Source organism: Balaenoptera ricei, chromosome 7 (assembly GCF_028023285.1).
Source record: "Balaenoptera ricei isolate mBalRic1 chromosome 7, mBalRic1.hap2, whole genome shotgun sequence".
NCBI classification, from domain to species: Eukaryota; Metazoa; Chordata; class Mammalia; order Artiodactyla; family Balaenopteridae; genus Balaenoptera; species Balaenoptera ricei.
Genome location: NC_082645.1, coordinates 19529751 through 19557739, shown reverse-complemented (window position 1 = coordinate 19557739; position 27989 = coordinate 19529751).

The window sequence follows — 27989 nt, the reverse complement described above, 5'->3', positions numbered from 1 at the left end:
CCTCGGGAATATATTCCCAGCCGGTCTAATGGGCTGGGCAACTTTGACTCAGTGCAGAAGAGTGACGTGCCATGAGAGACACCCTCTGCCCAGCGTTCCTTCTGGGAACTCATAGCTGCCGGCCCTCTACATCATGCAGGAATTGGATGTGACATCCAACCTGGTCAAAGACCACAATTCACCACATTACACTGGTAGGCCTCTGGAAGAGGCAGTGCCAAAAAGGCCTTCCTCGGGCCTTCTATTGGTTAGGGAACTTGCGACACTTAGACACCTGCTCATTAAAATTGATTCAGCAAAGGGCCCTGTGTGTCGCGTGTGTCTGCCTTCGCACCTCAAAGACTGCCGGTACTTAGGTTGCCTGTTAACTAGCATAGGAGGCCCTGCGTAGAAAAGCAGTCTCTTCCCGTTTGGAAAGCTGCATCCTTGCGGCAACAGAGCTGTGTTCAAAACCCTGAAAAGGCCCAGCGTCTATTCAGTGCAGCAACGCCTTGGGAGGCAAACACTAATTTCCACAGAGGAACTGGGTGCTTGCAATCCTTGTGGGGAGCTAATCCTGCCACCCTCGTTCTTTCGGGGAAACCGCAAGGTGCCCACTAGGCTCCCCGTAAGTTCCCCTTTTGCCAACGGGCATGTTGGGCATACAGCAGTTTCCATGAAGTGTTCGTCGTTGTGCTGCATACATGCAACTCGAGGATGCCTTTCAGGACGCAATGGGCTCTCGCGTCCGCACTGTGTCCCGTGCAACTACACTGAGTACGCCAAGTCTCCTCTCTGCCTGCTGAGCAACAGACAGCCGTGTAGGCCCTTCGGAACACTTCTTGGCCTGCAGAGTCCAACGCGACACACTGTTCTCTTCCTTCGAAACCTAGGTTGCCATAGCTTGCAAAGAGCACTGGAACACAGTCCTACACGGTCTCATGTGCTGGGCCACTTGGACTCAGTTAGGAGTAGTGACTTCCACCGAGAGAAACCTCCTCTTCCACGTTCCTTCTGGGAACTCATACCTCCCCGCCCTCTACCTCAAGCAGGAAGTCGAGGTGAGATCCAACCTGAGCAAAGAGCACAATTCCTCACGTTACACTGGCAGGCCCTTGGAATATGCAGTGCCAACTCGGTTTTCCTCAGGCCTTCACTCGGTTAAGGATCTTGCCACACGTAGAAGCCTGTGCAATAAAACTTGTTTAGCCAAGGGCCCAGTGTGTCGCGATGGTCTCCCTTGGCCGTTCCAATTCTGCAAGTACTTAGGTTGGGTGTTAACTAGGTTAGGTGGCCCTGCTTAGAAAACCAGCGTTTCCCCCTTTGGAAATCTGGATACTCGTGGCCTCGGAGTTGTTTCCGAATCCCTAAATATGCCCAGCTTCTACTCACTGCAGGCACACCTGGGGAGGAAACCAGTATGTTCCCCAGACAAACAGGGTGCTTGCGCATTCAGAGGGGAGCGAATCTGTGGCCCACGTTCGTTCTGGGAAATCGCAAGGTGACCGCTAGCATCCGCGAACAAAAGCAGTCTTATCCCCTTTCGAAAGCTGGATTCTTGCGGCCTAGAACCTGTGTGCAAAAGTGTGGAATTGCCCAGCTCCTATTCACTGCAGGCACGCTTGCGAGGGAAACGAGTATTTTGCCCAGAGAAATCAGGTGCTTTCAATTCTTAGGGGGAGCTAATCCCACAGCCCTCGTTCGTTCTGGGAAACCACAAGACGACCACTAGTCTCATCGTAAGGACCGATTTTTCCCCCTGGCAAGCTCTGCGTGCAGCAGTTTCCATGAGGTCTTGGTCGTGGTTCAGCTTCAATGGAACACGAGTAGACCTTTCAGGTCTCCTAGGGCTCTGGCATCCGCACCGTTGCCCGTGTAAATACACTGAGTACCCCAAGTGTCCTCTCTGCATGCTGATCAACAGACAGCCTTGTAGGCCCTTCGGAACACTTCTTGGCATGCAGAATCCAGGGCGACACACTGCTCCCTTCCTTGGAGAACCAGGTTGACACAGCTTACAAATACCTCGGGAATATATTCCCAGCCGGTCTAATGGGCTGGGCAACTTTGACTCAGTGCAGAAGAGTGACGTGCCATGAGAGACACCCTCTGCCCAGCGTTCCTTCTGGGAACTCATAGCTGCCGGCCCTCTACATCATGCAGGAATTGGATGTGACATCCAACCTGGTCAAAGACCACAATTCACCACATTACACTGGTAGGCCTCTGGAAGAGGCAGTGCCAAAAAGGCCTTCCTCGGGCCTTCTATTGGTTAGGGAACTTGCGACACTTAGACACCTGCTCATTAAAATTGATTCAGCAAAGGGCCCTGTGTGTCGCGTGTGTCTGCCTTCGCACCTCAAAGACTGCCGGTACTTAGGTTGCCTGTTAACTAGCATAGGAGGCCCTGCGTAGAAAAGCAGTCTCTTCCCGTTTGGAAAGCTGCATCCTTGCGGCAACAGAGCTGTGTTCAAAACCCTGAAAAGGCCCAGCGTCTATTCAGTGCAGCAACGCCTTGGGAGGCAAACACTAATTTCCACAGAGGAACTGGGTGCTTGCAATCCTTGTGGGGAGCTAATCCTGCCACCCTCGTTCTTTCGGGGAAACCGCAAGGTGCCCACTAGGCTCCCCGTAAGTTCCCCTTTTGCCAACGGGCATGTTGGGCATACAGCAGTTTCCATGAAGTGTTCGTCGTTGTGCTGCATACATGCAACTCGAGGATGCCTTTCAGGACGCAATGGGCTCTCGCGTCCGCACTGTGTCCCGTGCAACTACACTGAGTACGCCAAGTCTCCTCTCTGCCTGCTGAGCAACAGACAGCCGTGTAGGCCCTTCGGAACACTTCTTGGCCTGCAGAGTCCAACGCGACACACTGTTCTCTTCCTTCGAAACCTAGGTTGCCATAGCTTGCAAAGAGCACTGGAACACAGTCCTACACGGTCTCATGTGCTGGGCCACTTGGACTCAGTTAGGAGTAGTGACTTCCACCGAGAGAAACCTCCTCTTCCACGTTCCTTCTGGGAACTCATACCTCCCCGCCCTCTACCTCAAGCAGGAAGTCGAGGTGAGATCCAACCTGAGCAAAGAGCACAATTCCTCACGTTACACTGGCAGGCCCTTGGAATATGCAGTGCCAACTCGGTTTTCCTCAGGCCTTCACTCGGTTAAGGATCTTGCCACACGTAGAAGCCTGTGCAATAAAACTTGTTTAGCCAAGGGCCCAGTGTGTCGCGATGGTCTCCCTTGGCCGTTCCAATTCTGCAAGTACTTAGGTTGGGTGTTAACTAGGTTAGGTGGCCCTGCTTAGAAAACCAGCGTTTCCCCCTTTGGAAATCTGGATACTCGTGGCCTCGGAGTTGTTTCCGAATCCCTAAATATGCCCAGCTTCTACTCACTGCAGGCACACCTGGGGAGGAAACCAGTATGTTCCCCAGACAAACAGGGTGCTTGCGCATTCAGAGGGGAGCGAATCTGTGGCCCACGTTCGTTCTGGGAAATCGCAAGGTGACCGCTAGCATCCGCGAACAAAAGCAGTCTTATCCCCTTTCGAAAGCTGGATTCTTGCGGCCTAGAACCTGTGTGCAAAAGTGTGGAATTGCCCAGCTCCTATTCACTGCAGGCACGCTTGCGAGGGAAACGAGTATTTTGCCCAGAGAAATCAGGTGCTTTCAATTCTTAGGGGGAGCTAATCCCACAGCCCTCGTTCGTTCTGGGAAACCACAAGACGACCACTAGTCTCATCGTAAGGACCGATTTTTCCCCCTGGCAAGCTCTGCGTGCAGCAGTTTCCATGAGGTCTTGGTCGTGGTTCAGCTTCAATGGAACACGAGTAGACCTTTCAGGTCTCCTAGGGCTCTGGCATCCGCACCGTTGCCCGTGTAAATACACTGAGTACCCCAAGTGTCCTCTCTGCATGCTGATCAACAGACAGCCTTGTAGGCCCTTCGGAACACTTCTTGGCATGCAGAATCCAGGGCGACACACTGCTCCCTTCCTTGGAGAACCAGGTTGACACAGCTTACAAATACCTCGGGAATATATTCCCAGCCGGTCTAATGGGCTGGGCAACTTTGACTCAGTGCAGAAGAGTGACGTGCCATGAGAGACACCCTCTGCCCAGCGTTCCTTCTGGGAACTCATAGCTGCCGGCCCTCTACATCATGCAGGAATTGGATGTGACATCCAACCTGGTCAAAGACCACAATTCACCACATTACACTGGTAGGCCTCTGGAAGAGGCAGTGCCAAAAAGGCCTTCCTCGGGCCTTCTATTGGTTAGGGAACTTGCGACACTTAGACACCTGCTCATTAAAATTGATTCAGCAAAGGGCCCTGTGTGTCGCGTGTGTCTGCCTTCGCACCTCAAAGACTGCCGGTACTTAGGTTGCCTGTTAACTAGCATAGGAGGCCCTGCGTAGAAAAGCAGTCTCTTCCCGTTTGGAAAGCTGCATCCTTGCGGCAACAGAGCTGTGTTCAAAACCCTGAAAAGGCCCAGCGTCTATTCAGTGCAGCAACGCCTTGGGAGGAAAACACTAATTTCCACAGAGGAACTGGGTGCTTGCAATCCTTGTGGGGAGCTAATCCTGCCACCCTCGTTCTTTCGGGGAAACCGCAAGGTGCCCACTAGGCTCCCCGTAAGTTCCCCTTTTGCCAACGGGCATGTTGGGCATACAGCAGTTTCCATGAAGTGTTCGTCGTTGTGCTGCATACATGCAACTCGAGGATGCCTTTCAGGACGCAATGGGCTCTCGCGTCCGCACTGTGTCCCGTGCAACTACACTGAGTACGCCAAGTCTCCTCTCTGCCTGCTGAGCAACAGACAGCCGTGTAGGCCCTTCGGAACACTTCTTGGCCTGCAGAGTCCAACGCGACACACTGTTCTCTTCCTTCGAAACCTAGGTTGCCATAGCTTGCAAAGAGCACTGGAACACAGTCCTACACGGTCTCATGTGCTGGGCCACTTGGACTCAGTTAGGAGTAGTGACTTACACCGAGAGAAACCTCCTCTTCCACGTTCCTTCTGGGAACTCATACCTCCCCGCCCTCTACCTCAAGCAGGAAGTCGAGGTGAGATCCAACCTGAGCAAAGAGCACAATTCCTCACGTTACACTGGCAGGCCCTTGGAATATGCAGTGCCAACTCGGTTTTCCTCAGGCCTTCACTCGGTTAAGGATCTTGCCACACGTAGAAGCCTGTGCAATAAAACTTGTTTAGCCAAGGGCCCAGTGTGTCGCGATGGTCTCCCTTGGCCGTTCCAATTCTGCAAGTACTTAGGTTGGGTGTTAACTAGGTTAGGTGGCCCTGCTTAGAAAACCAGCGTTTCCCCCTTTGGAAATCTGGATACTCGTGGCCTCGGAGTTGTTTCCGAATCCCTAAATATGCCCAGCTTCTACTCACTGCAGGCACACCTGGGGAGGAAACCAGTATGTTCCCCAGACAAACAGGGTGCTTGCGCATTCAGAGGGGAGCGAATCTGTGGCCCACGTTCGTTCTGGGAAATCGCAAGGTGACCGCTAGCATCCGCGAACAAAAGCAGTCTTATCCCCTTTCGAAAGCTGGATTCTTGCGGCCTAGAACCTGTGTGCAAAAGTGTGGAATTGCCCAGCTCCTATTCACTGCAGGCACGCTTGCGAGGGAAACGAGTATTTTGCCCAGAGAAATCAGGTGCTTTCAATTCTTAGGGGGAGCTAATCCCACAGCCCTCGTTCGTTCTGGGAAACCACAAGACGACCACTAGTCTCATCGTAAGGACCGATTTTTCCCCCTGGCAAGCTCTGCGTGCAGCAGTTTCCATGAGGTCTTGGTCGTGGTTCAGCTTCAATGGAACACGAGTAGACCTTTCAGGTCTCCTAGGGCTCTGGCATCCGCACCGTTGCCCGTGTAAATACACTGAGTACCCCAAGTGTCCTCTCTGCATGCTGATCAACAGACAGCCTTGTAGGCCCTTCGGAACACTTCTTGGCATGCAGAATCCAGGGCGACACACTGCTCCCTTCCTTGGAGAACCAGGTTGACACAGCTTACAAATACCTCGGGAATATATTCCCAGCCGGTCTAATGGGCTGGGCAACTTTGACTCAGTGCAGAAGAGTGACGTGCCATGAGAGACACCCTCTGCCCAGCGTTCCTTCTGGGAACTCATAGCTGCCGGCCCTCTACATCATGCAGGAATTGGATGTGACATCCAACCTGGTCAAAGACCACAATTCACCACATTACACTGGTAGGCCTCTGGAAGAGGCAGTGCCAAAAAGGCCTTCCTCGGGCCTTCTATTGGTTAGGGAACTTGCGACACTTAGACACCTGCTCATTAAAATTGATTCAGCAAAGGGCCCTGTGTGTCGCGTGTGTCTGCCTTCGCACCTCAAAGACTGCCGGTACTTAGGTTGCCTGTTAACTAGCATAGGAGGCCCTGCGTAGAAAAGCAGTCTCTTCCCGTTTGGAAAGCTGCATCCTTGCGGCAACAGAGCTGTGTTCAAAACCCTGAAAAGGCCCAGCGTCTATTCAGTGCAGCAACGCCTTGGGAGGAAAACACTAATTTCCACAGAGGAACTGGGTGCTTGCAATCCTTGTGGGGAGCTAATCCTGCCACCCTCGTTCTTTCGGGGAAACCGCAAGGTGCCCACTAGGCTCCCCGTAAGTTCCCCTTTTGCCAACGGGCATGTTGGGCATACAGCAGTTTCCATGAAGTGTTCGTCGTTGTGCTGCATACATGCAACTCGAGGATGCCTTTCAGGACGCAATGGGCTCTCGCGTCCGCACTGTGTCCCGTGCAACTACACTGAGTACGCCAAGTCTCCTCTCTGCCTGCTGAGCAACAGACAGCCGTGTAGGCCCTTCGGAACACTTCTTGGCCTGCAGAGTCCAACGCGACACACTGTTCTCTTCCTTCGAAACCTAGGTTGCCATAGCTTGCAAAGAGCACTGGAACACAGTCCTACACGGTCTCATGTGCTGGGCCACTTGGACTCAGTTAGGAGTAGTGACTTACACCGAGAGAAACCTCCTCTTCCACGTTCCTTCTGGGAACTCATACCTCCCCGCCCTCTACCTCAAGCAGGAAGTCGAGGTGAGATCCAACCTGAGCAAAGAGCACAATTCCTCACGTTACACTGGCAGGCCCTTGGAATATGCAGTGCCAACTCGGTTTTCCTCAGGCCTTCACTCGGTTAAGGATCTTGCCACACGTAGAAGCCTGTGCAATAAAACTTGTTTAGCCAAGGGCCCAGTGTGTCGCGATGGTCTCCCTTGGCCGTTCCAATTCTGCAAGTACTTAGGTTGGGTGTTAACTAGGTTAGGTGGCCCTGCTTAGAAAACCAGCGTTTCCCCCTTTGGAAATCTGGATACTCGTGGCCTCGGAGTTGTTTCCGAATCCCTAAATATGCCCAGCTTCTACTCACTGCAGGCACACCTGGGGAGGAAACCAGTATGTTCCCCAGACAAACAGGGTGCTTGCGCATTCAGAGGGGAGCGAATCTGTGGCCCACGTTCGTTCTGGGAAATCGCAAGGTGACCGCTAGCATCCGCGAACAAAAGCAGTCTTATCCCCTTTCGAAAGCTGGATTCTTGCGGCCTAGAACCTGTGTGCAAAAGTGTGGAATTGCCCAGCTCCTATTCACTGCAGGCACGCTTGCGAGGGAAACGAGTATTTTGCCCAGAGAAATCAGGTGCTTTCAATTCTTAGGGGGAGCTAATCCCACAGCCCTCGTTCGTTCTGGGAAACCACAAGACGACCACTAGTCTCATCGTAAGGACCGATTTTTCCCCCTGGCAAGCTCTGCGTGCAGCAGTTTCCATGAGGTCTTGGTCGTGGTTCAGCTTCAATGGAACACGAGTAGACCTTTCAGGTCTCCTAGGGCTCTGGCATCCGCACCGTTGCCCGTGTAAATACACTGAGTACCCCAAGTGTCCTCTCTGCATGCTGATCAACAGACAGCCTTGTAGGCCCTTCGGAACACTTCTTGGCATGCAGAATCCAGGGCGACACACTGCTCCCTTCCTTGGAGAACCAGGTTGACACAGCTTACAAATACCTCGGGAATATATTCCCAGCCGGTCTAATGGGCTGGGCAACTTTGACTCAGTGCAGAAGAGTGACGTGCCATGAGAGACACCCTCTGCCCAGCGTTCCTTCTGGGAACTCATAGCTGCCGGCCCTCTACATCATGCAGGAATTGGATGTGACATCCAACCTGGTCAAAGACCACAATTCACCACATTACACTGGTAGGCCTCTGGAAGAGGCAGTGCCAAAAAGGCCTTCCTCGGGCCTTCTATTGGTTAGGGAACTTGCGACACTTAGACACCTGCTCATTAAAATTGATTCAGCAAAGGGCCCTGTGTGTCGCGTGTGTCTGCCTTCGCACCTCAAAGACTGCCGGTACTTAGGTTGCCTGTTAACTAGCATAGGAGGCCCTGCGTAGAAAAGCAGTCTCTTCCCGTTTGGAAAGCTGCATCCTTGCGGCAACAGAGCTGTGTTCAAAACCCTGAAAAGGCCCAGCGTCTATTCAGTGCAGCAACGCCTTGGGAGGCAAACACTAATTTCCACAGAGGAACTGGGTGCTTGCAATCCTTGTGGGGAGCTAATCCTGCCACCCTCGTTCTTTCGGGGAAACCGCAAGGTGCCCACTAGGCTCCCCGTAAGTTCCCCTTTTGCCAACGGGCATGTTGGGCATACAGCAGTTTCCATGAAGTGTTCGTCGTTGTGCTGCATACATGCAACTCGAGGATGCCTTTCAGGACGCAATGGGCTCTCGCGTCCGCACTGTGTCCCGTGCAACTACACTGAGTACGCCAAGTCTCCTCTCTGCCTGCTGAGCAACAGACAGCCGTGTAGGCCCTTCGGAACACTTCTTGGCCTGCAGAGTCCAACGCGACACACTGTTCTCTTCCTTCGAAACCTAGGTTGCCATAGCTTGCAAAGAGCACTGGAACACAGTCCTACACGGTCTCATGTGCTGGGCCACTTGGACTCAGTTAGGAGTAGTGACTTACACCGAGAGAAACCTCCTCTTCCACGTTCCTTCTGGGAACTCATACCTCCCCGCCCTCTACCTCAAGCAGGAAGTCGAGGTGAGATCCAACCTGAGCAAAGAGCACAATTCCTCACGTTACACTGGCAGGCCCTTGGAATATGCAGTGCCAACTCGGTTTTCCTCAGGCCTTCACTCGGTTAAGGATCTTGCCACACGTAGAAGCCTGTGCAATAAAACTTGTTTAGCCAAGGGCCCAGTGTGTCGCGATGGTCTCCCTTGGCCGTTCCAATTCTGCAAGTACTTAGGTTGGGTGTTAACTAGGTTAGGTGGCCCTGCTTAGAAAACCAGCGTTTCCCCCTTTGGAAATCTGGATACTCGTGGCCTCGGAGTTGTTTCCGAATCCCTAAATATGCCCAGCTTCTACTCACTGCAGGCACACCTGGGGAGGAAACCAGTATGTTCCCCAGACAAACAGGGTGCTTGCGCATTCAGAGGGGAGCGAATCTGTGGCCCACGTTCGTTCTGGGAAATCGCAAGGTGACCGCTAGCATCCGCGAACAAAAGCAGTCTTATCCCCTTTCGAAAGCTGGATTCTTGCGGCCTAGAACCTGTGTGCAAAAGTGTGGAATTGCCCAGCTCCTATTCACTGCAGGCACGCTTGCGAGGGAAACGAGTATTTTGCCCAGAGAAATCAGGTGCTTTCAATTCTTAGGGGGAGCTAATCCCACAGCCCTCGTTCGTTCTGGGAAACCACAAGACGACCACTAGTCTCATCGTAAGGACCGATTTTTCCCCCTGGCAAGCTCTGCGTGCAGCAGTTTCCATGAGGTCTTGGTCGTGGTTCAGCTTCAATGGAACACGAGTAGACCTTTCAGGTCTCCTAGGGCTCTGGCATCCGCACCGTTGCCCGTGTAAATACACTGAGTACCCCAAGTGTCCTCTCTGCATGCTGATCAACAGACAGCCTTGTAGGCCCTTCGGAACACTTCTTGGCATGCAGAATCCAGGGCGACACACTGCTCCCTTCCTTGGAGAACCAGGTTGACACAGCTTACAAATACCTCGGGAATATATTCCCAGCCGGTCTAATGGGCTGGGCAACTTTAACTCAGTGCAGAAGAGTGACGTGCCATGAGAGACACCCTCTGCCCAGCGTTCCTTCTGGGAACTCATAGCTGCCGGCCCTCTACATCATGCAGGAATTGGATGTGACAGCCAACCTGGTCAAGGACCATAATTCACCACATTACACTGGTAGGACTCTGGAAGAGGCAGTGCCAAAAAGGCCTTCCTCAGGCCTTCTATTGGTTAGGGAACTTGCGACACTTAGACACCTGCTCATTAAAATTGATTCAGCAAAGGGCCCTGTGTGTCACGTGTGTCTGCCTTCGCACCTCAAAGACTGCAGGTACTTATGTTGCCTGTTAACTAACATAGGAGGCCCTGTGTAGAAAAGCAGTCTCTTCCCGTTTGGAAAGCTGCATCCTTGCGGCAACAGAGCTGTGTTCAAAACCCTGAAAAGGCCCAGCGTCTATTCAGTGCAGCAACGCCTTGGGAGGCAAACACTAATTTCCACAGAGGAACTGGGTGCTTGCAATCCTTGTGGGGAGCTAATCCTGCCACCCTCGTTCTTTCGGGGAAACCGCAAGGTGACCACTAGGCTCCCCGTAAGTTCCCCTTTTGCCAACGGGCATGTTGGGCATAAAGCAGTTTCCATGAAGTGTTCGTCGTTGTGCTGCATACAGGCAACTCGAGGATGCCTTTCAGGACGCAATGGGCTCTCGCGTCCGCACTGTGTCCCGTGCAACTACACTGAGTACGCCAAGTCTCCTCTCTGCCTGCTGAGCAACAGACAGCCGTGTAGGCCCTTCAGAACACTTCTTGGCCTGCAGAGTCCAACGCGACACACTGTTCTCTTCCTTCGAAACCTAGGTTGCCATAGCTTGCAAAGAGCACTGGAACACAGTCCTACACGGTCTCATGTGCTGGGCCACTTGGACTCAGTTAGGAATAGTGACTTACACCGAGAGAAACCTTCTCCTCCGCCTTCCTTCTGGGAACTCATACCTCCCCGCCCTCTACCTCAAGCAGGAAGTCGAGGTGAGATCCAACCTGAGCAAAGAGCACAATTCCTCACGTTACACTGGCAGGCCCTTGGAATATGCAGTGCCAACTCGGTTTTCCTCAGGCCTTCACTCGGTTAAGGATCTTGCCACACGTAGAAGCCTGTGCAATAAAACTTGTTTAGCCAAGGGCCCAGTGTGTCGCGATGGTCTCCCTTTGCCGTTCCAATTCTGCAAGTACTTAGGTTGGGTGTTAACTAGGTTAGGTGGCCCTGCTTAGAAAACCAGCGTTTCCCCCTTTGGAAATCTGGATACTCGTGGCCTCGGAGTTGTTTCCGAATCCCTAAATATGCCCAGCTTCTACTCACTGCACACACACCTGGGGAGGAAACCAGTATGTTCCCCAGACAAACAGGGTGCTTGCGCATTCAGAGGGGAGCGAATGTGTGGCCCACGTTCGTTCTGGGAAATCGCAAGGTGACCGCTAGCATCCGCGAACAAAAGCAGTCTTATCCCCTTTCGAAAGCTGGATTCTTGCGGCCTAGAACCTGTGTGCAAAAGTGTGGAATTGCCCAGCTCCTATTCACTGCAGGCACGCTTGCGAGGGAAACGAGTATTTTGCCCAGAGAAATCAGGTGCTTTCAATTCTTAGGGGGAGCTAATCCCACAGCCCTCGTTCGTTCTGGGAAACCACAAGACGACCACTAGTCTCATCGTAAGGACCAATCTTTCCCCCTGGCAAGCTCTGCGTGCAGCAGTTTCCATGAGGTCTTGGTCGTGGTTCAGCTTCAATGGAACACGAGTAGACCTTTCAGGTCTCCTAGGGCTCTGGCATCCGCACCGTTGCCCGTGTAAATACACTGAGTACCCCAAGTGTCCTCTCTGCATGCTGATCAACAGACAGCCTTGTAGGCCCTTCGGAACACTTCTTGGCATGCAGAATCCAGGGCGACACACTGCTCCCTTCCTTGGAGAACCAGGTTGACACAGCTTACAAATACCTCGGGAATATATTCCCAGCCGGTCTAATGGGCTGGGCAACTTTGACTCAGTGCAGAAGAGTGACGTGCCATGAGAGACACCCTCTGCCCAGCGTTCCTTCTGGGAACTCATAGCTGCCGGCCCTCTACATCATGCAGGAATTGGATGTGACATCCAACCTGGTCAAAGACCACAATTCACCACATTACACTGGTAGGCCTCTGGAAGAGGCAGTGCCAAAAAGGCTTTCCTCAGGCCTTCTATTGGTTAGGGAACTTGCGACACTTAGACACCTGCTCATTAAAATTGATTCAGCAAAGGGCCCTGTGTGTCGCGTGTGTCTGCCTTCGCACCTCAAAGACTGCCGGTACTTAGGTTGCCTGTTAACTAGCATAGGAGGCCCTGCGTAGAAAAGCAGTCTCTTCCCGTTTGGAAAGCTGCATCCCTGCGGCAACAGAGCTGTGTTCAAAACCCTGAAAAGGCCCAGCGTCTATTCAGTGCAGCAACGCCTTGGGAGGCAAACACTAATTTCCACAGAGGAACTGGGTGCTTGCAATCCTTGTGGGGAGCTAATCCTGCCACCCTCGTTCTTTCGGGGAAACCGCAAGGTGCCCACTAGGCTCCCCGTAAGTTCCCCTTTTGCCAACGGGCATGTTGGGCATACAGCAGTTTCCATGAAGTGTTCGTCGTTGTGCTGCATACATGCAACTCGAGGATGCCTTTCAGGACGCAATGGGCTCTCGCGTCCGCACTGTGTCCCGTGCAACTACACTGAGTACGCCAAGTCTCCTCTCTGCCTGCTGAGCAACAGACAGCCGTGTAGGCCCTTCGGAACACTTCTTGGCCTGCAGAGTCCAACGCGACACACTGTTCTCTTCCTTCGAAACCTAGGTTGCCATAGCTTGCAAAGAGCACTGGAACACAGTCCTACACGGTCTCATGTGTTGGGCCACTTGGACTCAGTTAGGAATAGTGACTTACACCGAGAGAAACCTTCTCCTCCGCCTTCCTTTTGGGAACTCATACCTCCCCGCCCTCTACCTCAAGCAGGAAGTCGAGGTGAGATCCAACCTGAGCAAAGAGCACAATTCCTCACTTTACACTGGCAGGCCCTTGGAATATGCAGTGCCAACTCGGTTTTCCTCAGGCCTTCACTCAGTTAAGGATCTTGCCACACGTAGAAGCCTGTGCAATAAAACTTGTTTAGCCAAGGGCCCAGTGTGTCGCGATGGTCTCCCTTGGCCGTTCCAATTCTGCAAGTACTTAGGTTGGGTGTTAACTAGGTTAGGTGGCCCTGCTTAGAAAACCAGCGTTTCCCCCTTTGGAAATCTGGATACTCGTGGCCTCGGAGTTGTTTCCGAATCCCTAAATATGCCCAGCTTCTACTCACTGCAGGCACACCTGGGGAGGAAACCAGTATGTTCCCCAGACAAACAGGGTGCTTGCGCATTCAGAGGGGAGCGAATCTGTGGCCCACGTTCGTTCTGGGAAATCGCAAGGTGACCGCTAGCATCCGCGAACAAAAGCAGTCTTATCCCCTTTCGAAAGCTGGATTCTTGCGGCCTAGAACCTGTGTGCAAAAGTGTGGAATTGCCCAGCTCCTATTCACTGCAGGCACGCTTGCGAGGGAAACGAGTATTTTGCCCAGAGAAATCAGGTGCTTTCAATTCTTAGGGGGAGCTAATCCCACAGCCCTCGTTCGTTCTGGGAAACCACAAGACGACCACTAGTCTCATCGTAAGGACCAATTTTTCCCCCTGGCAAGCTCTGCGTGCAGCAGTTTCCATGAGGTCTTGGTCGTGGTTCAGCTTCAATGGAACACGAGTAGACCTTTCAGGTCTCCTAGGGCTCTGGCATCCGCACCGTTGCCCGTGTAAATACACTGAGTACCCCAAGTGTCCTCTCTGCATGCTGATCAACAGACAGCCTTGTAGGCCCTTCGGAACACTTCTTGGCATGCAGAATCCAGGGCGACACACTGCTCCCTTCCTTGGAGAACCAGGTTGACACAGCTTACAAATACCTCGGGAATATATTCCCAGCCGGTCTAATGGGCTGGGCAACTTTGACTCAGTGCAGAAGAGTGACGTGCCATGAGAGACACCCTCTGCCCAGCGTTCCTTCTGGGAACTCATAGCTGCCGGCCCTCTACATCATGCAGGAATTGGATGTGACATCCAACCTGGTCAAAGACCACAATTCACCACATTACACTGGTAGGCCTCTGGAAGAGGCAGTGCCAAAAAGGCCTTCCTCAGGCCTTCTATTGGTTAGGGAACTTGCGACACTTAGACACCTGCTCATTAAAATTGATTCAGCAAAGGGCCCTGTGTGTCGCGTGTGTCTGCCTTCGCACCTCAAAGACTGCAGGTACTTATGTTGCCTGTTAACTAGCATAGGAGGCCCTGCGTAGAAAAGCAGTCTCTTCCCGTTTGGAAAGCTGCATCCCTGCGGCAACAGAGCTGTGTTCAAAACCCTGAAAAGGCCCAGCGTCTATTCAGTGCAGCAACGCCTTGGGAGGCAAACACTAATTTCCACAGAGGAACTGGGTGCTTGCAATCCTTGTGGGGAGCTAATCCTGCCACCCTCGTTCTTTCGGGGAAACCGCAAGGTGACCACTAGGCTCCCCGTAAGTTCCCCTTTTGCCAACGGGCATGTTGGGCATACAGCAGTTTCCATGAAGTGTTCGTCGTTGTGCTGCATACATGCAACTCGAGGATGCCTTTCAGGACGCAATGGGCTCTCGCGTCCGCACTGTGTCCCGTGCAACTACACTGAGTACGCCAAGTCTCCTCTCTGCCTGCTGAGCAACAGACAGCCGTGTAGGCCCTTCGGAACACTTCTTGGCCTGCAGAGTCCAACGCGACACACTGTTCTCTTCCTTCGAAACCTAGGTTGCCATAGCTTGCAAAGAGCACTGGAACACAGTGCCTACACGGTCTCATGTGCTGGGCCACTTGGACTCAGTTAGGAATAGTGACTTACACCGAGAGAAACCTTCTCCTCTGCCTTCCTTCTGGGAACTCATACCTCCCCGCCCTCTACCTCAAGCAGGAAGTCGAGGTGAGATCCAACCTGAGCAAAGAGCACAATTCCTCACTTTACACTGGCAGGCCCTTGGAATATGCAGTGCCAACTCGGTTTTCCTCAGGCCTTCACTCGGTTAAGGATCTTGCCACACGAAGAAGCCTGTGCAATAAAACTTGTTTAGCCAAGGGCCCAGTGTGCCGCGATGGTCTCCCTTTGCCGTTCCAATTCTGCAAGTACTTAGGTTGGGTGTTAACTAGGTTAGGTGGCCCTGCTTAGAAAACCAGCGTTTCCCCCTTTGGAAATCTGGATACTCGTGGCCTCGGAGTTGTTTCTGAATCCCTAAATATGCCCAGCTTCTACTCACTGCAGGCACACCTGGTGAGGAAACCAGTATGTTCCCCAGACAAACAGGGTGCTTGCGCATTCAGAGGGGAGCGAATCTGTGGCCCACGTTCGTTCTGGGAAATCGCAAGGTGACCGCTAGCATCCGCGAACAAAAGCAGTCTTATCCCCTTTCGAAAGCTGGATTCTTGCGGCCTAGAACCTGTGTGCAAAAGTGTGGAATTGCCCAGCTCCTATTCACTGCAGGCACGCTTGCGAGGGAAACGAGTATTTTGCCCAGAGAAATCAGGTGCTTTCAATTCTTAGGGGGAGCTAATCCCACAGCCCTCGTTCGTTCTGGGAAACCACAAGACGACCACTAGTCTCATCGTAAGGACCAATCTTTCCCCCTGGCAAGCTCTGCGTGCAGCAGTTTCCATGAGGTCTTGGTCGTGGTTCAGCTTCAATGGAACACGAGTAGACCTTTCAGGTCTCCTAGGGCTCTGGCATCCGCACCGTTGCCCGTGTAAATACACTGAGTACCCCAAGTGTCCTCTCTGCATGCTGATCAACAGACAGCCTTGTAGGCCCTTCGGAACACTTCTTGGCATGCAGAATCCAGGGCGACACACTGCTCCCTTCCTTGGAGAACCAGGTTGACACAGCTTACAAATACCTCGGGAATATATTCCCAGCCGGTCTAATGGGCTGGGCAACTTTGACTCAGTGCAGAAGAGTGACGTGCCATGAGAGACACCCTCTGCCCAGCGTTCCTTCTGGGAACTCATAGCTGCCGGCCCTCTACATCATGCAGGAATTGGATGTGACATCCAACCTGGTCAAAGACCACAATTCACCACATTACACTGGTAGGCCTCTGGAAGAGGCAGTGCCAAAAAGGCCTTCCTCAGGCCTTCTATTGGTTAGGGAACTTGTGACACTTAGACACCTGCTCATTAAAATTGATTCAGCAAAGGGCCCTGTGTGTCGCGTGTGTCTGCCTTCGCACCTCAAAGACTGCAGGTACTTATGTTGCCTGTTAACTAGCATAGGAGGCCCTGCGTAGAAAAGCAGTCTCTTCCCGTTTGGAAAGCTGCATCCCTGCGGCAACAGAGCTGTGTTCAAAACCCTGAAAAAGGCCCAGCGTCTATTCAGTGCAGCAACGCCTTGGGAGGAAAACACTAATTTCCACAGAGGAACTGGGTGCTTGCAATCCTTGTGGGGAGCTAATCCTGCCACCCTCGTTCTTTCGGGGAAACCGCAAGGTGACCACTAGGCTCCCCGTAAGTTCCCCTTTTGCCAACGGGCATGTTGGGCATACAGCAGTTTCCATGAAGTGTTCGTCGTTGTGCTGCATACATGCAACTCGAGGATGCCTTTCAGGACGCAATGGGCTCTCGCGTCCGCACTGTGTCCCGTGCAACTACACTGAGTACGCCAAGTCTCCTCTCTGCCTGCTGAGCAACAGACAGCCGTGTAGGCCCTTCGGAACACTTCTTGGCCTGCAGAGTCCAACGCGACACACTGTTCTCTTCCTTCGAAACCTAGGTTGCCATAGCTTGCAAAGAGCACTGGAACACAGTCCTACACGGTCTCATGTGCTGGGCCACTTGGACTCAGTTAGGAATAGTGACTTACACCGAGAGAAACCTTCTCCTCCGCCTTCCTTTTGGGAACTCATACCTCCCCGCCCTCTACCTCAAGCAGGAAGTCGAGGTGAGATCCAACCTGAGCAAAGAGCACAATTCCTCACTTTACACTGGCAGGCCCTTGGAATATGCAGTGCCAACTCGGTTTTCCTCAGGCCTTCACTCGGTTAAGGATCTTGCCACACGTAGAAGCCTGTGCAATAAAACTTGTTTAGCCAAGGGCCCAGTGTGTCGCGATGGTCTCCCTTGGCCGTTCCAATTCTGCAAGTACTTAGGTTGGGTGTTAACTAGGTTAGGTGGCCCTGCTTAGAAAACCAGCGTTTCCCCCTTTGGAAATCTGGATACTCGTGGCCTCGGAGTTGTTTCCGAATCCCTAAATATGCCCAGCTTCTACTCACTGCAGGCACACCTGGGGAGGAAACCAGTATGTTCCCCAGACAAACAGGGTGCTTGCGCATTCAGAGGGGAGCGAATCTGTGGCCCACGTTCGTTCTGGGAAATCGCAAGGTGACCGCTAGCATCCGCGAACAAAAGCAGTCTTATCCCCTTTCGAAAGCTGGATTCTTGCGGCCTAGAACCTGTGTGCAAAAGTGTGGAATTGCCCAGCTCCTATTCACTGCAGGCACGCTTGCGAGGGAAACGAGTATTTTGCCCAGAGAAATCAGGTGCTTTCAATTCTTAGGGGGAGCTAATCCCACAGCCCTCGTTCGTTCTGGGAAACCACAAGACGACCACTAGTCTCATCGTAAGGACCAATCTTTCCCCCTGGCAAGCTCTGCGTGCAGCAGTTTCCATGAGGTCTTGGTCGTGGTTCAGCTTCAATGGAACACGAGTAGACCTTTCAGGTCTCCTAGGGCTCTGGCATCCGCACCGTTGCCCGTGTAAATACACTGAGTACCCCAAGTGTCCTCTCTGCATGCTGATCAACAGACAGCCTTGTAGGCCCTTCGGAACACTTCTTGGCATGCAGAATCCAGGGCGACACACTGCTCCCTTCCTTGGAGAACCAGGTTGACACAGCTTACAAATACCTCGGGAATATATTCCCAGCCGGTCTAATGGGCTGGGCAACTTTGACTCAGTGCAGAAGAGTGACGTGCCATGAGAGACACCCTCTGCCCAGCGTTCCTTCTGGGAACTCATAGCTGCCGGCCCTCTACATCATGCAGGAATTGGATGTGACATCCAACCTGGTCAAAGACCACAATTCACCACATTACACTGGTAGGCCTCTGGAAGAGGCAGTGCCAAAAAGGCCTTCCTCAGGCCTTCTATTGGTTAGGGAACTTGCGACACTTAGACACCTGCTCATTAAAATTGATTCAGCAAAGGGCCCTGTGTGTCGCGTGTGTCTGCCTTCGCACCTCAAAGACTGCCGGTACTTAGGTTGCCTGTTAACTAGCATAGGAGGCCCTGCGTAGAAAAGCAGTCTCTTCCCGTTTGGAAAGCTGCATCCCTGCGGCAACAGAGCTGTGTTCAAAACCCTGAAAAGGCCCAGCGTCTATTCAGTGCAGCAACGCCTTGGGAGGAAAACACTAATTTCCACAGAGGAACTGGGTGCTTGCAATCCTTGTGGGGAGCTAATCCTGCCACCCTCGTTCTTTCGGGGAAACCGCAAGGTGACCACTAGGCTCCCCGTAAGTTCCCCTTTTGCCAACGGGCATGTTGGGCATACAGCAGTTTCCATGAAGTGTTCGTCGTTGTGCTGCATACATGCAACTCGAGGATGCCTTTCAGGACGCAATGGGCTCTCGCGTCCGCACTGTGTCCCGTGCAACTACACTGAGTACGCCAAGTCTCCTCTCTGCCTGCTGAGCAACAGACAGCCGTGTAGGCCCTTCGGAACACTTCTTGGCCTGCAGAGTCCAACGCAACACACTGTTCTCTTCCTTCGAAACCTAGGTTGCCATAGCTTGCAAAGAGCACTGGAACACAGTCCTACACGGTCTCATGTGCTGGGCCACTTGGACTCAGTTAGGAATAGTGACTTACACCGAGAGAAACCTTCTCCTCCGCCTTCCTTCTGGGAACTCATACCTCCCCGCCCTCTACCTCAAGCAAGAAGTCGAGGTGAGATCCAACCTGAGCAAAGAGCACAATTCCTCACTTTACACTGGCAGGCCCTTGGAATATGCAATGCCAACTCGGTTTTCCTCAGGCCTTCACTCGGTTAAGGATCTTGCCACACGTAGAAGCCTGTGCAATAAAACTTGTTTAGCCAAGGGCCCAGTGTGTCGCGATGGTCTCCCTTTGCCGTTCCAATTCTGCAAGTACTTAGGTTGGGTGTTAACTAGGTTAGGTGGCCCTGCTTAGAAAACCAGCGTTTCCCCCTTTGGAAATCTGGATACTCGTGGCCTCGGAGTTGTTTCTGAATCCCTAAATATGCCCAGCTTCTACTCACTGCAGGCACACCTGGGGAGGAAACCAGTATGTTCCCCAGACAAACAGGGTGCTTGCGCATTCAGAGGGGAGCGAATCTGTGGCCCACGTTCGTTCTGGGAAATCGCAAGGTGACCGCTAGCATCCGCGAACAAAAGCAGTCTTATCCCCTTTCGAAAGCTGGATTCTTGCGGCCTAGAACCTGTGTGCAAAAGTGTGGAATTGCCCAGCTCCTATTCACTGCAGGCACGCTTGCGAGGGAAACGAGTATTTTGCCCAGAGAAATCAGGTGCTTTCAATTCTTAGGGGGAGCTAATCCCACAGCCCTCGTTCGTTCTGGGAAACCACAAGACGACCACTAGTCTCATCGTAAGGACCAATCTTTCCCCCTGGCAAGCTCTGCGTGCAGCAGTTTCCATGAGGTCTTGGTCGTGGTTCAGCTTCAATGGAACACGAGTAGACCTTTCAGGTCTCCTAGGGCTCTGGCATCCGCACCGTTGCCCGTGTAAATACACTGAGTACCCCAAGTGTCCTCTCTGCATGCTGATCAACAGACAGCCTTGTAGGCCCTTCGGAACACTTCTTGGCATGCAGAATCCAGGGCGACACACTGCTCCCTTCCTTGGAGAACCAGGTTGACACAGCTTACAAATACCTCGGGAATATATTCCCAGCCGGTCTAATGGGCTGGGCAACTTTGACTCAGTGCAGAAGAGTGACGTGCCATGAGAGACACCCTCTGCCCAGCGTTCCTTCTGGGAACTCATAGCTGCCGGCCCTCTACATCATGCAGGAATTGGATGTGACATCCAACCTGGTCAAAGACCACAATTCACCACATTACACTGGTAGGCCTCTGGAAGAGGCAGTGCCAAAAAGGCCTTCCTCAGGCCTTCTATTGGTTAGGGAACTTGCGACACTTAGACACCTGCTCATTAAAATTGATTCAGCAAAGGGCCCTGTGTGTCGCGTGTGTCTGCCTTCGCACCTCAAAGACTGCCGGTACTTAGGTTGCCTGTTAACTAGCATAGGAGGCCCTGCGTAGAAAAGCAGTCTCTTCCCGTTTGGAAAGCTGCATCCCTGCGGCAACAGAGCTGTGTTCAAAACCCTGAAAAGGCCCAGCGTCTATTCAGTGCAGCAACGCCTTGGGAGGAAAACACTAATTTCCACAGAGGAACTGGGTGCTTGCAATCCTTGTGGGGAGCTAATCCTGCCACCCTCGTTCTTTCGGGGAAACCGCAAGGTGACCACTAGGCTCCCCGTAAGTTCCCCTTTTGCCAACGGGCATGTTGGGCATACAGCCGTTTCCATGAAGTGTTCGTCGTTGTGCTGCATACATGCAACTCGAGGATGCCTTTCAGGACGCAATGGGCTCTCGCGTCCGCACTGTGTCCCGTGCAACTACACTGAGTACGCCAAGTCTCCTCTCTGCCTGCTGAGCAACAGACAGCCGTGTAGGCCCTTCGGAACACTTCTTGGCCTGCAGAGTCCAACGCAACACACTGTTCTCTTCCTTCGAAACCTAGGTTGCCATAGCTTGCAAAGAGCACTGGAACACAGTCCTACACGGTCTCATGTGCTGGGCCACTTGGACTCAGTTAGGAATAGTGACTTACACCGAGAGAAACCTTCTCCTCCGCCTTCCTTTTGGGAACTCATACCTCCCCGCCCTCTACCTCAAGCAGGAAGTCGAGGTGAGATCCAACCTGAGCAAAGAGCACAATTCCTCACTTTACACTGGCAGGCCCTTGGAATATGCAGTGCCAACTCGGTTTTCCTCAGGCCTTCACTCGGTTAAGGATCTTGCCACACGTAGAAGCCTGTGCAATAAAACTTGTTTAGCCAAGGGCCCAGTGTGTCGCGATGGTCTCCCTTGGCCGTTCCAATTCTGCAAGTACTTAGGTTGGGTGTTAACTAGGTTAGGTGGCCCTGCTTAGAAAACCAGCGTTTCCCCCTTTGGAAATCTGGATACTCGTGGCCTCGGAGTTGTTTCCGAATCCCTAAATATGCCCAGCTTCTACTCACTGCAGGCACACCTGGGGAGGAAACCAGTATGTTCCCCAGACAAACAGGGTGCTTGCGCATTCAGAGGGGAGCGAATCTGTGGCCCACGTTCGTTCTGGGAAATCGCAAGGTGACCGCTAGCATCCGCGAACAAAAGCAGTCTTATCCCCTTTCGAAAGCTGGATTCTTGCGGCCTAGAACCTGTGTGCAAAAGTGTGGAATTGCCCAGCTCCTATTCACTGCAGGCACGCTTGCGAGGGAAACGAGTATTTTGCCCAGAGAAATCAGGTGCTTTCAATTCTTAGGGGGAGCTAATCCCACAGCCCTCGTTCGTTCTGGGAAACCACAAGACGACCACTAGTCTCATCGTAAGGACCAATCTTTCCCCCTGGCAAGCTCTGCGTGCAGCAGTTTCCATGAGGTCTTGGTCGTGGTTCAGCTTCAATGGAACACGAGTAGACCTTTCAGGTCTCCTAGGGCTCTGGCATCCGCACCGTTGCCCGTGTAAATACACTGAGTACCCCAAGTGTCCTCTCTGCATGCTGATCAACAGACAGCCTTGTAGGCCCTTCGGAACACTTCTTGGCATGCAGAATCCAGGGCGACACACTGCTCCCTTCCTTGGAGAACCAGGTTGACACAGCTTACAAATACCTCGGGAATATATTCCCAGCCGGTCTAATGGGCTGGGCAACTTTGACTCAGTGCAGAAGAGTGACGTGCCATGAGAGACACCCTCTGCCCAGCGTTCCTTCTGGGAACTCATAGCTGCCGGCCCTCTACATCATGCAGGAATTGGATGTGACATCCAACCTGGTCAAAGACCACAATTCACCACATTACACTGGTAGGCCTCTGGAAGAGGCAGTGCCAAAAAGGCCTTCCTCAGGCCTTCTATTGGTTAGGGAACTTGCGACACTTAGACACCTGCTCATTAAAATTGATTCAGCAAAGGGCCCTGTGTGTCGCGTGTGTCTGCCTTCGCACCTCAAAGACTGCAGGTACTTATGTTGCCTGTTAACTAGCATAGGAGGCCCTGCGTAGAAAAGCAGTCTCTTCCCGTTTGGAAAGCTGCATCCCTGCGGCAACAGAGCTGTGTTCAAAACCCTGAAAAGGCCCAGCGTCTATTCAGTGCAGCAACGCCTTGGGAGGAAAACACTAATTTCCACAGAGGAACTGGGTGCTTGCAATCCTTGTGGGGAGCTAATCCTGCCACCCTCGTTCTTTCGGGGAAACCGCAAGGTGACCACTAGGCTCCCCGTAAGTTCCCCTTTTGCCAACGGGCATGTTGGGCATACAGCAGTCTCCATGAAGTGTTCGTCGTTGTGCTGCATACATGCAACTCGAGGATGCCTTTCAGGACGCAATGGGCTCTCGCGTCCGCACTGTGTCCCGTGCAACTACACTGAGTACGCCAAGTCTCCTCTCTGCCTGCTGAGCAACAGACAGCCGTGTAGGCCCTTCGGAACACTTCTTGGCCTGCAGAGTCCAACGCGACACACTGTTCTCTTCCTTCGAAACCTAGGTTGCCATAGCTTGCAAAGAGCACTGGAACACAGTCCTACACGGTCTCATGTGCTGGGCCACTTGGACTCAGTTAGGAATAGTGACTTACACCGAGAGAAACCTTCTCCTCCGCCTTCCTTCTGGGAACTCATACCTCCCCGCCCTCTACCTCAAGCAGGAAGTCGAGGTGAGATCCAACCTGAGCAAAGAGCACAATTCCTCACGTTACACTGGCAGGCCCTTGGAATATGCAGTGCCAACTCGGTTTTCCTCAGGCCTTCACTCGGTTAAGGATCTTGCCACACGTAGAAGCCTGTGCAATAAAACTTGTTTAGCCAAGGGCCCAGTGTGTCGCGATGGTCTCCCTTTGCCGTTCCAATTCTGCAAGTACTTAGGTTGGGTGTTAACTAGGTTAGGTGGCCCTGCTTAGAAAACCAGCGTTTCCCCCTTTGGAAATCTGGATACTCGTGGCCTCGGAGTTGTTTCTGAATCCCTAAATATGCCCAGCTTCTACTCACTGCAGGCACACCTGGGGAGGAAACCAGTATGTTCCCCAGACAAACAGGGTGCTTGCGCATTCAGAGGGGAGCGAATCTGTGGCCCACGTTCGTTCTGGGAAATCGCAAGGTGACCGCTAGCATCCGCGAACAAAAGCAGTCTTATCCCCTTTCGAAAGCTGGATTCTTGCGGCCTAGAACCTGTGTGCAAAAGTGTGGAATTGCCCAGCTCCTATTCACTGCAGGCACGCTTGCGAGGGAAACGAGTATTTTGCCCAGAGAAATCAGGTGCTTTCAATTCTTAGGGGGAGCTAATCCCACAGCCCTCGTTCGTTCTGGGAAACCACAAGACGACCACTAGTCTCATCGTAAGGACCAATCTTTCCCCCTGGCAAGCTCTGCGTGCAGCAGTTTCCATGAGGTCTTGGTCGTGGTTCAGCTTCAATGGAACACGAGTAGACCTTTCAGGTCTCCTAGGGCTCTGGCATCCGCACCGTTGCCCGTGTAAATACACTGAGTACCCCAAGTGTCCTCTCTGCATGCTGATCAACAGACAGCCTTGTAGGCCCTTCGGAACACTTCTTGGCATGCAGAATCCAGGGCGACACACTGCTCCCTTCCTTGGAGAACCAGGTTGACACAGCTTACAAATACCTCGGGAATATATTCCCAGCCGGTCTAATGGGCTGGGCAACTTTGACTCAGTGCAGAAGAGTGACGTGCCATGAGAGACACCCTCTGCCCAGCGTTCCTTCTGGGAACTCATAGCTGCCGGCCCTCTACATCATGCAGGAATTGGATGTGACATCCAACCTGGTCAAAGACCACAATTCACCACATTACACTGGTAGGCCTCTGGAAGAGGCAGTGCCAAAAAGGCCTTCCTCAGGCCTTCTATTGGTTAGGGAACTTGCGACACTTAGACACCTGCTCATTAAAATTGATTCAGCAAAGGGCCCTGTGTGTCGCGTGTGTCTGCCTTCGCACCTCAAAGACTGCCGGTACTTAGGTTGCCTGTTAACTAGCATAGGAGGCCCTGCGTAGAAAAGCAGTCTCTTCCCGTTTGGAAAGCTGCATCCCTGCGGCAACAGAGCTGTGTTCAAAACCCTGAAAAGGCCCAGCGTCTATTCAGTGCAGCAACGCCTTGGGAGGAAAACACTAATTTCCACAGAGGAACTGGGTGCTTGCAATCCTTGTGGGGAGCTAATCCTGCCACCCTCGTTCTTTCGGGGAAACCGCAAGGTGACCACTAGGCTCCCCGTAAGTTCCCCTTTTGCCAACGGGCATGTTGGGCATACAGCAGTCTCCATGAAGTGTTCGTCGTTGTGCTGCATACATGCAACTCGAGGATGCCTTTCAGGACGCAATGGGCTCTCGCGTCCGCACTGTGTCCCGTGCAACTACACTGAGTACGCCAAGTCTCCTCTCTGCCTGCTGAGCAACAGACAGCCGTGTAGGCCCTTCGGAACACTTCTTGGCCTGCAGAGTCCAACGCGACACACTGTTCTCTTCCTTCGAAACCTAGGTTGCCATAGCTTGCAAAGAGCACTGGAACACAGTCCTACACGGTCTCATGTGCTGGGCCACTTGGACTCAGTTAGGAATAGTGACTTACACCGAGAGAAACCTTCTCCTCCGCCTTCCTTCTGGGAACTCATACCTCCCCGCCCTCTACCTCAAGCAGGAAGTCGAGGTGAGATCCAACCTGAGCAAAGAGCACAATTCCTCACGTTACACTGGCAGGCCCTTGGAATATGCAGTGCCAACTCGGTTTTCCTCAGGCCTTCACTCGGTTAAGGATCTTGCCACACGTAGAAGCCTGTGCAATAAAACTTGTTTAGCCAAGGGCCCAGTGTGTCGCGATGGTCTCCCTTGGCCGTTCCAATTCTGCAAGTACTTAGGTTGGGTGTTAACTAGGTTAGGTGGCCCTGCTTAGAAAACCAGCGTTTCCCCCTTTGGAAATCTGGATACTCGTGGCCTCGGAGTTGTTTCTGAATCCCTAAATATGCCCAGCTTCTACTCACTGCAGGCACACCTGGGGAGGAAACCAGTATGTTCCCCAGACAAACAGGGTGCTTGCGCATTCAGAGGGGAGCGAATCTGTGGCCCACGTTCGTTCTGGGAAATCGCAAGGTGACCGCTAGCATCCGCGAACAAAAGCAGTCTTATCCCCTTTCGAAAGCTGGATTCTTGCGGCCTAGAACCTGTGTGCAAAAGTGTGGAATTGCCCAGCTCCTATTCACTGCAGGCACGCTTGCGAGGGAAACGAGTATTTTGCCCAGAGAAATCAGGTGCTTTCAATTCTTAGGGGGAGCTAATCCCACAGCCCTCGTTCGTTCTGGGAAACCACAAGACGACCACTAGTCTCATCGTAAGGACCAATCTTTCCCCCTGGCAAGCTCTGCGTGCAGCAGTTTCCATGAGGTCTTGGTCGTGGTTCAGCTTCAATGGAACACGAGTAGACCTTTCAGGTCTCCTAGGGCTCTGGCATCCGCACCGTTGCCCGTGTAAATACACTGAGTACCCCAAGTGTCCTCTCTGCATGCTGATCAACAGACAGCCTTGTAGGCCCTTCGGAACACTTCTTGGCATGCAGAATCCAGGGCGACACACTGCTCCCTTCCTTGGAGAACCAGGTTGACACAGCTTACAAATACCTCGGGAATATATTCCCAGCCGGTCTAATGGGCTGGGCAACTTTGACTCAGTGCAGAAGAGTGACGTGCCATGAGAGACACCCTCTGCCCAGCGTTCCTTCTGGGAACTCATAGCTGCCGGCCCTCTACATCATGCAGGAATTGGATGTGACATCCAACCTGGTCAAAGACCACAATTCACCACATTACACTGGTAGGCCTCTGGAAGAGGCAGTGCCAAAAAGGCCTTCCTCAGGCCTTCTATTGGTTAGGGAACTTGCGACACTTAGACACCTGCTCATTAAAATTGATTCAGCAAAGGGCCCTGTGTGTCGCGTGTGTCTGCCTTCGCACCTCAAAGACTGCCGGTACTTAGGTTGCCTGTTAACTAGCATAGGAGGCCCTGCGTAGAAAAGCAGTCTCTTCCCGTTTGGAAAGCTGCATCCCTGCGGCAACAGAGCTGTGTTCAAAACCCTGAAAAGGCCCAGCGTCTATTCAGTGCAGCAACGCCTTGGGAGGAAAACACTAATTTCCACAGAGGAACTGGGTGCTTGCAATCCTTGTGGGGAGCTAATCCTGCCACCCTCGTTCTTTCGGGGAAACCGCAAGGTGACCACTAGGCTCCCCGTAAGTTCCCCTTTTGCCAACGGGCATGTTGGGCATACAGCAGTTTCCATGAAGTGTTCGTCGTTGTGCTGCATACATGCAACTCGAGGATGCCTTTCAGGACGCAATGGGCTCTCGCGTCCGCACTGTGTCCCGTGCAACTACACTGAGTACGCCAAGTCTCCTCTCTGCCTGCTGAGCAACAGACAGCCGTGTAGGCCCTTCGGAACACTTCTTGGCCTGCAGAGTCCAACGCGACACACTGTTCTCTTCCTTCGAAACCTAGGTTGCCATAGCTTGCAAAGAGCACTGGAACACAGTGCCTACACGGTCTCATGTGCTGGGCCACTTGGATTCAGTTAGGAATAGTGACTTACACCGAGAGAAACCTTCTCCTCCGCCTTCCTTCTGGGAACTCATACCTCCCCGCCCTCTACCTCAAGCAGGAAGTCGAGGTGAGATCCAACCTGAGCAAAGAGCACAATTCCTCACGTTACACTGGCAGGCCCTTGGAATATGCAGTGCCAACTCGGTTTTCCTCAGGCCTTCACTCGGTTAAGGATCTTGCCACACGTAGAAGCCTGTGCAATAAAACTTGTTTAGCCAAGGGCCCAGTGTGTCGCGATGGTCTCCCTTTGCCGTTCCAATTCTGCAAGTACTTAGGTTGGGTGTTAACTAGGTTAGGTGGCCCTGCTTAGAAAACCAGCGTTTCCCCCTTTGGAAATCTGGATACTCGTGGCCTCGGAGTTGTTTCTGAATCTCTAAATATGCCCAGCTTCTACTCACTGCACACACACCTGGGGAGGAAACCAGTATGTTCCCCAGACAAACAGGGTGCTTGCACATTCAGAGGGGAGCGAATCTGTGGCCCACGTTCGTTCTGGGAAATCGCAAGGTGACCGCTAGCATCCGCGAACAAAAGCAGTCTTATCCCCTTTCGAAAGCTGGATTCTTGCGGCCTAGAACCTGTGTGCAAAAGTGTGGAATTGCCCAGCTCCTATTCACTGCAGGCACGCTTGCGAGGGAAACGAGTATTTTGCCCAGAGAAATCAGGTGCTTTCAATTCTTAGGGGGAGCTAATCCCACAGCCCTCGTTCGTTCTGGGAAACCACAAGACGACCACTAGTCTCATCGTAAGGACCAATCTTTCCCCCTGGCAAGCTCTGCGTGCAGCAGTTTCCATGAGGTCTTGGTCGTGGTTCAGCTTCAATGGAACACGAGTAGACCTTTCAGGTCTCCTAGGGCTCTGGCATCCGCACCGTTGCCCGTGTAAATACACTGAGTACCCCAAGTGTCCTCTCTGCATGCTGATCAACAGACAGCCTTGTAGGCCCTTCGGAACACTTCTTGGCATGCAGAATC